Source organism: Puma concolor, chromosome B4 (genome assembly GCF_028749965.1).
Source record: "Puma concolor isolate L17-30 chromosome B4, mPumCon1.1.hap2, whole genome shotgun sequence".
NCBI lineage: Eukaryota > Metazoa > Chordata > Mammalia > Carnivora > Felidae > Puma > Puma concolor.
This window is the reverse complement of record NC_141673.1, coordinates 55,411,944-55,423,284: the sequence shown is the minus strand read 5'-3', so window position 1 is coordinate 55,423,284 and position 11,341 is coordinate 55,411,944. Positions and strand designations below refer to the sequence as shown.

At 40.0% G+C, this 11,341-nt stretch overlaps 1 pseudogene; it reads left to right on the top strand.

Annotated features, from left to right (window-relative positions):
* The first annotated feature begins 8,446 nt into the window (after positions 1 to 8,446).
* LOC112863791 (large ribosomal subunit protein eL32 pseudogene) lies at positions 8,447 to 8,895 on the top strand (annotated as a pseudogene).
* The last annotated feature ends 2,446 nt before the right edge of the window (positions 8,896 to 11,341 follow it).

The following is an 11,341-nucleotide window of genomic DNA, read 5'->3' as shown; positions in this document are numbered from 1 at the left end:
GTACCACTCTATTAGCTCTATAAAGGATATTAAGAAAATAATATGGTTCTTTTCTTCAAGTTTTTCCTAATCTAACAGTTTTAGAGTCCAGTCATCTCCATATTTAACACTGCAAACTCCCTGCCCCACTCCAATGCTCCGAATCCTCCTTACCCTGCTTTATTTTTCCTTAGCACTTCTTCCCTTCTAATATACACTTTCTCATTTACTTAATCATTATGTCTATTGAGACCAGGAAGTTTTATCTCTTTTGTTGATTGATGATTCCCAATCACTTAAAACACCTCCTAGCACATAATAGGCTTTCAACAAATATTTGTTCAATGAAGAAAATAATGAATATTTCCCAAAAACTATCATGAACTATCATTCATAAGTGTTGCTTCCCACAACAAGGATTTCCATGTTAGTTAGCTACATTATACACCTGTAGCAGCATTCTCAGCAGTGGTGATCTGGCCCCGCCTTGGGGAACATCTGCAATGTCTGGTGATATTTATAGGTGTCACAACTTAGAATAGGAGGGATGATATTGCTACCTCTGGTGGTACATGACAGGGGTGTTGCTAAACATCCTGAATATACAGGCAGTTCCCCACAACCAAGAATTATGAGCCCAGAGTGTCTGCAGTGCAAAGGATGAGAAAATCTGGAATCTACTGCTCTGTGTCCCTGCCTTTCTTTCCATCAACTTGCATTACTTCTTTCTCTCTGGTGTTAAAGGCTTTCCTTCAGGTGTGTCCCTTCCTCTCTCACTTGTTTGCACCTCAAGCCTGCCAGTGTGCTCATGAGCTTTTTTTTCCTTTAGTGTTTTCTTTAAATGTCTATTTTTGACAGAGAGAGAGAGAGAGAGAGAGAGAGAGAGAATGAGCCCATGCATGTGGGGAAGGGGCAGAGAGAAAGAGGGACAGAGGATCCCAAACAGGCTCCCAGCTGACAGCAGAGAGCCAGATGTGGAGCTGGAATTCACAAACTGGGAGATCATAAACCTGGGCCAAAGTGAGATGCTGAATCAACTGAGCCACCCAGGTGCCCCACTCGTGAGCTTTGGTTAGTGTTACTGAGGGCTTTTTAAGAAGTTGTTTAATTTTAGTTTACCAGATGAGATGCCTTATTTAATTTTTTCTCTTTGATAGAGCCCGGAATGTGGAGATATCCCAGCTCTCTGTAAACCAGGCTGTTTGAAATCAACATGGTTACCTCACCTCTTTTTTAATTCAATTTTGCCAATTTGAAATCAAATGTTACTTTAATGATATATCTATAGCTTTCATTTATTTTGAGGACCAGAGACCTATCCTAGAGATATAGGTCCTCAAAGTTTAATCCTGATATAACCACTCAGAGAACTGAATTTGAGAACCCATCTGGTTTCAAACTGCTTGTTTCCCTTTCAAATAGCTTACCAGAGATAATGTATAGTCACTCTGTGGAATTTGGGCATAATTCCTCAAGGACTCCTATTAGTTCACATTCTTTTTTTTTTTTTTTTTTTTTTTTTAGTTTAGTTTTTATTTTGAGAGAGACAGAGAGAGTACAAGAAAGAGAGGGGCAGAGAAAGAAGGAGAATCTCAAGCAGGCTCCCATGCTGTCAGCACAGAGCCCACGCAGGAATTGAACTCAAGAAACTGTGAGATCATGACTTGAACTGAAATCAAAAGTCAGTCACTTAATCGACTGAGCCACCCATCATCCCAGTTCACATTCTAAGTAGAATAAATATTAGGAGTTATTCACACTTTGTGAAATAAAATATATTTGAGTGCTAAATAATTCATATGTGAGCTCAATAAAATAGCATGCATCCTCTAGGACAGAAATATTCTGGATAGCTTATCCATCATGATATTCTTGGTGCCTAATATGGCGTTATCACACAGTGTTCAATAAATGTGGGAAAGAGGTAACAAATACTTTCTGGGAATTACTGACTACTCTTTCTTTATGAGTATACATGTGCAATCCTTAACTTTAATATAAATATTATTTCTTCTTTTCTAATAAATTAGTAGAAGATAATAGGACTGAGATTCTGAGAAAGATTCTGAGCCTCTGTTGAGGCTTACTGGGAAAAAAATGGTAGTGTAATTTTCTGGCATAAGAACAAGTGTCATGACAAGTGGCATGCACTTAGTACCCCTAACTAACTCTTGTTCAGAATAACTAGCACTTTCAGTTTCCTTATCTATATGTGACAGATGAGCCACGTTGAGTCTACCTTGAAGTGTGTGCTTGTGTTTACATGCATTCCTGTATGGATTTGGCTGAGATTTACATGGGAGGAGTGAGGTTCTTTAGGTCTCCTGACCCAAATTGATATTTGATAATGCTTGTTGAGCATTAATGTTTTAATTTGGGCTACAAAAAAGGAAAATTGTGTTTGCATGTGTGTGTGTGTGTGTGTGTGTGTGTGTGTGTGTGTGTGTGTGAAGGTAGAAAGTGGGAGTCTAGAAAGTGGAAAATTAAGAGAGTATCCCCCCTTTGATTGATTTTAAGGTCCTATGAATGAAGAGAGGTATATTAGTTTTCCATTGCTGCATAACAAATTATACCAAATTTAGAAGCTTGAACAACATCCATTAATTATCTCACAGTTTCTGTAGGTCAGAGGTCCAAGCACAGTTTAAATGAGTTTTCTACTCAGAGTCTCATAAGGTTGAAATCAAGGTGTTGGCTTGGTCTGGGGTCTCAATGAAGCTCGGGATCTTTTTCTAAGCTCATATTGCTATTGCCAAAATTCAGTTTCTTGTAGCTGTAGAACTCATGGAGGATTGTAGAAAAGATCTTCTTGCAGACCAGTCTTGGAAAATCTTAGACTTCTAGAATCTCCTAATTGGCTTACCTGATTAATTCAGGCCCATTCAGGGTGATCTCCCTTTAACAAACTCAATATTAACTGATTTTGGACTTTAATTACCTCTGCAAAAATCTCCTCATCATCCTATTCCCAGGTCCCACCCATACTCACAGGGTGGGGATTATATAGGGCAGGCACACCAGAGGGCAGGAATCTCTGGAATCATCTTAGAATTTTGTCAGCCATAAGTCTAGTTAGAAAAGAAGCCAAGGGAGCTGTTTTCACATCTACTATTAGTTTGGAGTCTAAGAGACAAAGAGAAACACAGAGCTGTGGAGACAGCATCTTCTACCAAATCTAACAGAGATCTCTGAGAAGCTCTAGCATACTGAGGGCCCAGGATGGCCCAAGAAGAAAAATACTCCAAGGCAGGGCCACATCACTGGCATAGCACATGGCCACAGTGCCATCATGAAGTTCTCCAGGGATGAATGAAGGCCAGGAGTAAAGAACCCAAGTGAACTCTATTTCAAGTAATTGTGAAATTTATATAGGGAATCTAAGAGTTTTCCAGAAAGATTTTGTTAGGGGTTGAGGAAAAAGTCTTCCAGGTTTTGAAAGTTATAACTGTAGTGGTTGTGAGCTATCAAAATGTAGCTTTTTAATATAGATTTGACTTCTTTGTTACATATAAACTGGTTGCTTTTAATGACTTAATTATAGTTTATGTTAATATGATTTCTATGACTTTAATGATACCTGCTCTGATTAGTCACCAAAACAAACACACAGAAGCAAATAATCAACATTGGATAATAATGAAATGCTGGAGGTTTGCTCTCCTCTGCGGTGAATATGCTCTGCTAAAACTACCTTCTCTGAGATACTCAGTCCATGGAAATTTTTAAGAATCTCCATACCTTAAAATAAAGGAAAAAAGTTCTGAAAGCCTGAGAACTACAAGAAAAGCAGCCCTCTGTTAAAAAAGAATCATTGTACTGCATGGCCATTTACGGTGTCCTATTAGTAAATGTCCCCCTGGTAGCCACTTTGAGAAAAAGTATATTTTCCCTTCTAGCCTCACCAGGATTTTCTGTTAAACTGTGTCTGGCCCTCTTGTATTTAGGGTTAATTTTACTCCTGAGTTGTTTTGTAACGTAATGAAGATAATTGCTGCTTCCAACTGACCTGTAAGCACAAGAGAAAGTATAACTCCTCTATTCGCACAAAATACAATCTTTCTTTCTATTCTTGCTTTCACCATTTTCCCCCTTGCAACTGGGAATACACTCCAGAAAACACATTCACCTAAAGTATTTGAAATGGGAGTTGGCTTGTTAGAAGGGTTATGACAACAAACAAAAACAGGGCATTTTTTACAAGTAGAATTAAATACTGGAGTTGTCAACAAAAAAGCATACATGCCCGCTATTAATAAAAGAGTTGTAAACTGCGGACATGCCTGCTGTCCTTGTGATGGGATTCTAAAGCTGAACAGTCACTAGAGAATTCTTTCCTTTACACAGACCATCCGAGTCACAGGGGATTCTGACAAACTGGAATGGCTTTTGCTGGGGGACGGAGGAGAAGAGGCTATACTTTGAAATAAGTGTTTGGATTGTCTAAAATACAGAAGAAGCTTACTCCTAATGCCAAGAATTGCATGGCACACTGTTGCCTTGCTTGGAAGAAACACCAAAGCGCCAGTTAATCCAGAAGGGATCCATTGCATTTATGTATGGTTTTACAGCTTTCAAAGTGCTGTAAATATATTACTTAAGCCTCACTGTTCTGTATCCAGTCTAATACTAAAAGAGAATAAGAAAAAGAAAGTAGGGTTCCATTTTATATACATGAGACAGCAAATTATTTTCACATTTTACACATATATATATGGTCATAGTGACAATTATATTTCTATATATGACATAGCCTAATATTTGCTCCCTGTTAAACAAAAGAAAAAAGATGTGTAATGAAAGGGAAGGCAAGAGATGTATAAGACTGTAGGAAAGGCATGCACATTGATGTTTGGAAACCTACACATAATTCTTCAATATGTCACTTTGAAAAAGATTCCTGGGTTTTCCAGCACTAAACACATCCATTGGCCCTTGGGCTTCTCATAAATCCAACCCTTGTTGACTCACATGTCTATTGTGTCTATATGCAGATGACAGTCACCTGTATTTTAATAACTTAATGATTAACTTCTACCCCCAACCAAGAAGGAATAACAGGAATTTTAGCTCTCTGCCCATAAATAATAAGAAACACCATAAGGAACAATAGGTTTTGACATTGAACAATGGCAGTGCCACACAGTGATCCTCAAGAGAAAGGAAACAATCAAGTAAAAATTACAATTCTGGAAACTTAGAGGGGGCAATCCACACAGAATCCAATGATCTTGCTGAGATGAGCAGACAAAGGTTAGAGTTCAGGGAGGTCAAGGTGGCTGGACTTTGCACAGAATACTGGCCATTCGTCCAAAATGCTTGAAAGGACAGTGGCATAATTTTCTGTTTTCAGATTGTGGTGGTGGAGGGAGAATTATCTGTATAGTACTTTTCCATGAGGTAAAAATGGCACATCATATTCAAATATGTGACATCAGCTCAGGGACATAACCACATTTTGATCAAACAAGGAGACACTACGGTGGAAAATAAGCAAAGAGAACTTCCTATTTTGCTCTTACTTTTAAAATTAATTTTACAAACATGGAAATAAGGAATTATAGTGATCAAAGATTGGTATTCTATCAATAGAAATAAAATTGGCTAATCTCACTGATATTGTATTAAATTTTATTTTAATATACTTTAATATATTTTTAAATGTTTATTTATTTTGAGAGAGAGAGAGAGAGTACAAGCGGGAGAGGGACAGAGAGAGAATCCCAAGTAGGCTTTGCACTGTCAGCAGAGCCCAATGCAGGGCTCGATACCACAAACCCATGAGATCACAACCTGAGCCGAAACCAAGAGTCAGACATATAACCTCCTGAGCCACCCAGGGTGCCCCTATTTTAATATTTTTAAGACTCAACATATAGTGTCAATAAAGTGACCAGGTATGGGAAATTGAGGGATAAACATTAAAATATACACTACTATCTAAAATCACAATATATATATTTCATTGGTTTTGAGGCCAAAACAGATAGTATTATTGCTGCTTTCACTTGTATCATGCATTTAGTGGCTTGATTTAGCCAATGTCACTATTATTTATTCATTTAAGGGAATCATTTTAACATCATTCTTACCAATGTGTAAGGTAGATGCTATTTCTCATTTATTTTTAAAAAATTTTAAATATTTATTTTTGAGAGAGAGAGCATGAGTAGGGGAGGGGCAGAGAGAAAAGGGGACAGAGGATCTCAACTGGGCTCTAACTCATGAACCCAACGCGGGGCTCAAACTCATGAGCCGCGAGATCAGGAACTGAGTCAAAGTCGGACACTGAAGTGACTGAGCCACTCAGGCATCCTGATGCTGTTTCTTATTTTTAAAAAAATATATTGAGGGGTACCTGGGTGGCTCAGTGGTTAGTGTGTGACTCTTGGTTTCAGCTCAGGTCATGATCTTGCGGTTTTGTGGGTCCAAACCCTGCATTGGGCTCTGCGCTGAGCCTGCTTGGGATTCTCCCTCTCTCTGCCCCTCCCCTGCTGGTGCTGTGTCTGTCCTCTTAAAATAAATAAATAAACTTTTAAAAAAAGGCATAAACCTACAAGGATATAACTAATGAGAGAAAAAAGCAACATTTTTTTTAATATTGAACATTTACTCTGTGCTAGGCACTATTTACAGGGAAAAACACACAAAAAAGTCCTTTCCCTCTTAAATCTTATTTTTTTATGGGAGGAGACAGAAGCAAATGAGATAAATAAAATAGGTAGCCTGTTGGGCTTAAATGCCAAGGAGAGAATAATAAAAGCTGAGAAGATGAATATGAATTATTGGGTTGAAAGAAAGACAGGATGCAATTTTAAATAGGGTGGTCACTTGAGAAAAGTAACTTCAGACAGGACTGTGCCTGGGTGGTGTTTAAAACAGCAAGGTATCCCATGTGTTTGGAGCAGATGAGCAAAAGAGAGAGAGAGAGAAGTAGAAGAGGAGTTCAAAAAAGTAATGAGGGCCAAGATCATGTAGGGCCTTGTAGGTCAAAGAAAAAGGCTTTGGTTGTTACTCTTAAATGAATTTGAAAGACGCAGAAGATTTTGAGCAAAGAAGAAACATAATCAAACTTACATTTTTAAAGGTCACTCCGGCTGCTCGATTGAGTGTAAAGAAGAGGAGGGCAAAGATATAAATTGTGAGCCCTGTTAAGAGGTTATTGCCACACTCTAGGTAAGAGTGATAGAAGCTTGATCAAGGGTTTCAGTAGTGGTTGGATTCTTGGATATATTTTTAAGTTAGAGCCAAGAGCATTACCTGATATATTAGAAATGGGACTGAACCCAATCTGTCACAGGTTTTGAACTTGAACACTTAGAAGGTTAGAGTTGCCAACAACTAAGATGGGGAGGATTTCGGGAGAGCAGGCTCAGTGTGGTTTATCAGAAAACTCAGTTTGGGCTAACTAGGTTTGAGATGCCAGTTAGACATTCCAGGAGGGGGTTAATTAAATCATGTGTTTATAATTAATCTTTTCTCTCTCTTATTTGTAGTTTACCCATTAATAAAACTTAGAAGAAAAGAGAAGTCATCCTTCTGGAAAGACCAGCAATATTGTATAATCATTGCCTCTATTGAAGATACATCAATATGAACAGTGGATAGTGATAAGGTAGGCTATAGATTATGCAAAATTTCTAATAACAATTGTTAACTTACTCCTTTCTTTCCCACTCAAGAGAGTGAATTTTTTTTAACTTGAGAGAGAAAGAGAGAGAGAGAAAGTGTGTGTGGTGGGGAGGGGGCAGGAAGGGTCAGAGGAAGAGAGAGAGAGAAAGAACAGGTGTGAGTGGGGGAGGGGGGAGGGAGAGGGAGAATATTAAGCAGGCTCCACACTCAGCGTGGATGTGAGGCTCAGTCCCACAACCCTGGGATCACAACCTGAACCAAAATCAAGAGTCAGATAATCACCTGACCAAGCCACCCAGGTGCCCCTCAAGAGAGTGCATTAATATGTAAAATTAGGTGACTGTGAAAATAGTTTCAAATAGCTAAAACTTAAATCAGTACAAAATTTCAGTACTTAACCTATTATTAGAAAAATATTAAGTGTGACACTTTTAACAATAGCCACAAGTTAAGAACTGAAAAGATCAAGTGAAATCCAATCAGTGATATTTTAGAATTAAAGACTTTCAGAAATTTTAGTGGAAAAAAGAACACTTAGTTTTAATATCTTACACCCTTTACTTCCTCAGACCTGTTTGTAAATGCATGGAAGCCGGGGTCAGAATCCTAGCTGTATAGTAGATACATATTTATTCTCAAAATCATTCTTCTATTAATGTTTTGTGAAAGAAGCTGTGTGACCCTCTCATCCCACAGTTTAAATTCTCTCCCAAGAGCCATACATGTTCATTACATAAATGCACTTCTTCACCATGACTTAGTACATCATTTTAAAAGATGTCCAGCCCTCTTCCTTAGCACTGACTGGGGAGGTGGCAGCTATCTCCTCCTCAGCATCATGGCCACCCTCAGACCCCTCACAAAGCCCAAGATAATTAAAAAGAGGACTAGGAAGTTCATCTGACACCAGTCACACCTATATGTCAAAATTAAACGCAATTGGTGGAAACACAGAGGCATTGACAATAGGGTGCACAGAAGATACAAGGGCCAGATCTTGATGCCCAACACTGGTTACAAGAGCATCAGGAAAACAAAGCATGTGCTGCCCAGTGGCTTCTGGAAGTTCCAAGTCCACAAAGTCAAGGAACTTGAAGTCCTCCTGTTGTGCAACAAATCTTACTGTCCAGAGATTGCTCATAATGTCTCCTCCAAGAACCACAAAGCCATTGTGGAAAGAGAAGCCCAGCTGGCCATCAGAGTCACCAATCCCAATGCCAAGCTCCACAGTGAAGAAAATGAACAGACAGTTGTGTTCACATTGTGTTTGTATTAATAAAACCATAAAACTTTCAAAAAAATGTGTCCAATCATAGCTCGGGCTCAGACTGAGAGAATGAATAAATAGTATGCACAGACACAGTATGTGTGTGTCTCTCTTGTAAATGCATACACACACACACACACACACACACACACACACACAGATGCACACTCATAGGGTCATGGTTTTAGAATAATGATGGTTTTAATATTTGATCCTGCCTCACACTGAAACTCAATTGACTGAAAGGAATAGTGCAAAGCCATCCTAAATGATGCCAACAATCTGTACTAATTTACAGAGGTTACCAATTGGTCCTTTAGAAGATTCCTGCATTGGAAATGTAACTATTAATTATAATGTTACTGGAATATTAGTAATCACTTCAAAATTAACCTTTATATCCTCAGGAGGTTTGTATTTATAACAGTCACTTGGTGTCTTGTAGAGAAACTAATTAGTCAACAAATGATAAGTACAGAAAGAACACAAATTAGTTCTTCGTTTACTGCTACTTGGCTAAACCATATAATTTGTATTGTAATTAAAATTTTTTATATTGCAAACAAAAAATATTTAATTCAGGGATAGATAATAACAATAATTTCAAATGTGGCAAGAAATACATTGATATATTCACTAGGGTTTACTGTTTAGGCACTCAAAAAACAAGGAAAAAAAGTGGAAAAAAACTGCAATCTAATTATTATCCAAAGACTTCTCTCTCTTCCATTACCACTGTGGTAATGATGAAGATCCTATCTTCATAAAAGCAAGCAAATATTTTGGAATAAAGAGGACAAAGAACACCCAGGCATGGGGGATAGCTTATTTTCCTTAATTCAGTAAAACATTTTTGGTCTTTATAATATCTCATAAAAAGTAGTGTTTTCAAATATATGGAGAAAAGATTTACAGGGAAATCCTAGCTCTGTCAGTTAATCATAGAAAGTTACAGGTAGGAGGAAGATGGCGGCGTAGGAGGACGCTGGGCTCACCGCGCGTCCTGCTGATCACTTAGATTCCACCTACACCTGCCTAAATAACCCAGAAAACCGCCAGAGGATTAGCAGAACGGAGTCGCTGGAGCCAAGCGCAGACGAGAGGCCCACGGAAGAGGGTAGGAAGGGCGGCAAGGCAGTGCGCGCTCCACGGACTGGCGGGAGGGAGCCGGGGTGGAGGGGCGGCTCGCCGGCCAAGCAGAGCCCCCGAGTCTGGCTTGCAAAAAGCAGAGGGGCCTGACGGACAGTGTTCCGACAGCAAGCGCGACTTAGCGTCTGGGAGGTCATAAGTTAACAGCTCTGCTCAGAAAGCGGGAAGGCTGGAGGACAAGGGGAAGGAGAGCTGCTGAGCCCCCTGACGACAGAGCTCAGTTTGGTGGGGAACAAAGGTGCTCGCCAGCGCCATCTCCCCCGCCCATCCCCCAGCCAAAATCCCAAAGAGAACCAGTTCCTGCCAGGGAACTTGCTCGCTCCACGCAAACACCCAACTCTGCGCTTCTGCGGAGCCAAACCTCCGGCAGTGGATCTGACTCCCTCCTGCTGCCACAGGGCCCCTCCTGAAGTGGATCACCTAAGGAGAAGCAAGCTAAGCCTGCCCCTCCTGCCCCTGTGCACCTTGCCTACCCACCCCAGCTAAGACGCCAGATCCCCAGCATCACAAGCCTGGCAGTGTGCAAGTAGCCCAGACAGGCCACCCCACCCCACAGTGAATCCCGCCCCTAGGAGAGGGGAAGAGAAGGCACGCACCAGTCTGACTGTGGCCCCAGCGGTGGGCTGGGGGCAGACATCAGGTCTGACTGCGGCTCCACCCACCAACTCCAGTTATACACCACAGCACAGGGGAAGTGCCCTGCAGGTCCTCACCACGCCAGGGACTATCCAAAATGACCAAGCGGAAGAATTCCCCTCAGAAGAATCTCCAGGAAATAACAACAGCTAATGAGCTGATCAAAAAGGATTTAAATAATATAACAGAAAGTGAATTTAGAATAATAGTCATAAAATTAATCGCTGGGCTTGAAAACAGTATAGCTGACAGCAGAGAATCTCTTGCTACAGAGATCACGGGACTAAGGAACAGTCACGAGGAGCTGAAAAACGCTTTAAACGAAATGCATAACAAAATGGAAACCACCATGGCTCGGATTGAAGAGGCAGAGGAGAGAATAGGTGAACTAGAAGATAAAGTTATGGAAAAAGAGGAAGCTGAGAAAAAGAGAGATAAAAAAATCCAGGAGTATGAGGGGAAAATTAGAGAACTAAGTGATACACTAAAAAGAAATAATATATGCATAATTGGTATCCCAGAGGAGGAAGAGAGAGGGAAAGGTGCTGAAGGGGTACTTGAAGAAATAATAGCTGACAACTTCCCTGAACTGGGGAAGGAAAAAGGCATTGAAATCGAAGAGGCACAGAGAACTCCCTTCAGACGTAACTTGAATCGATCTTCTGCACGACATATCATAGT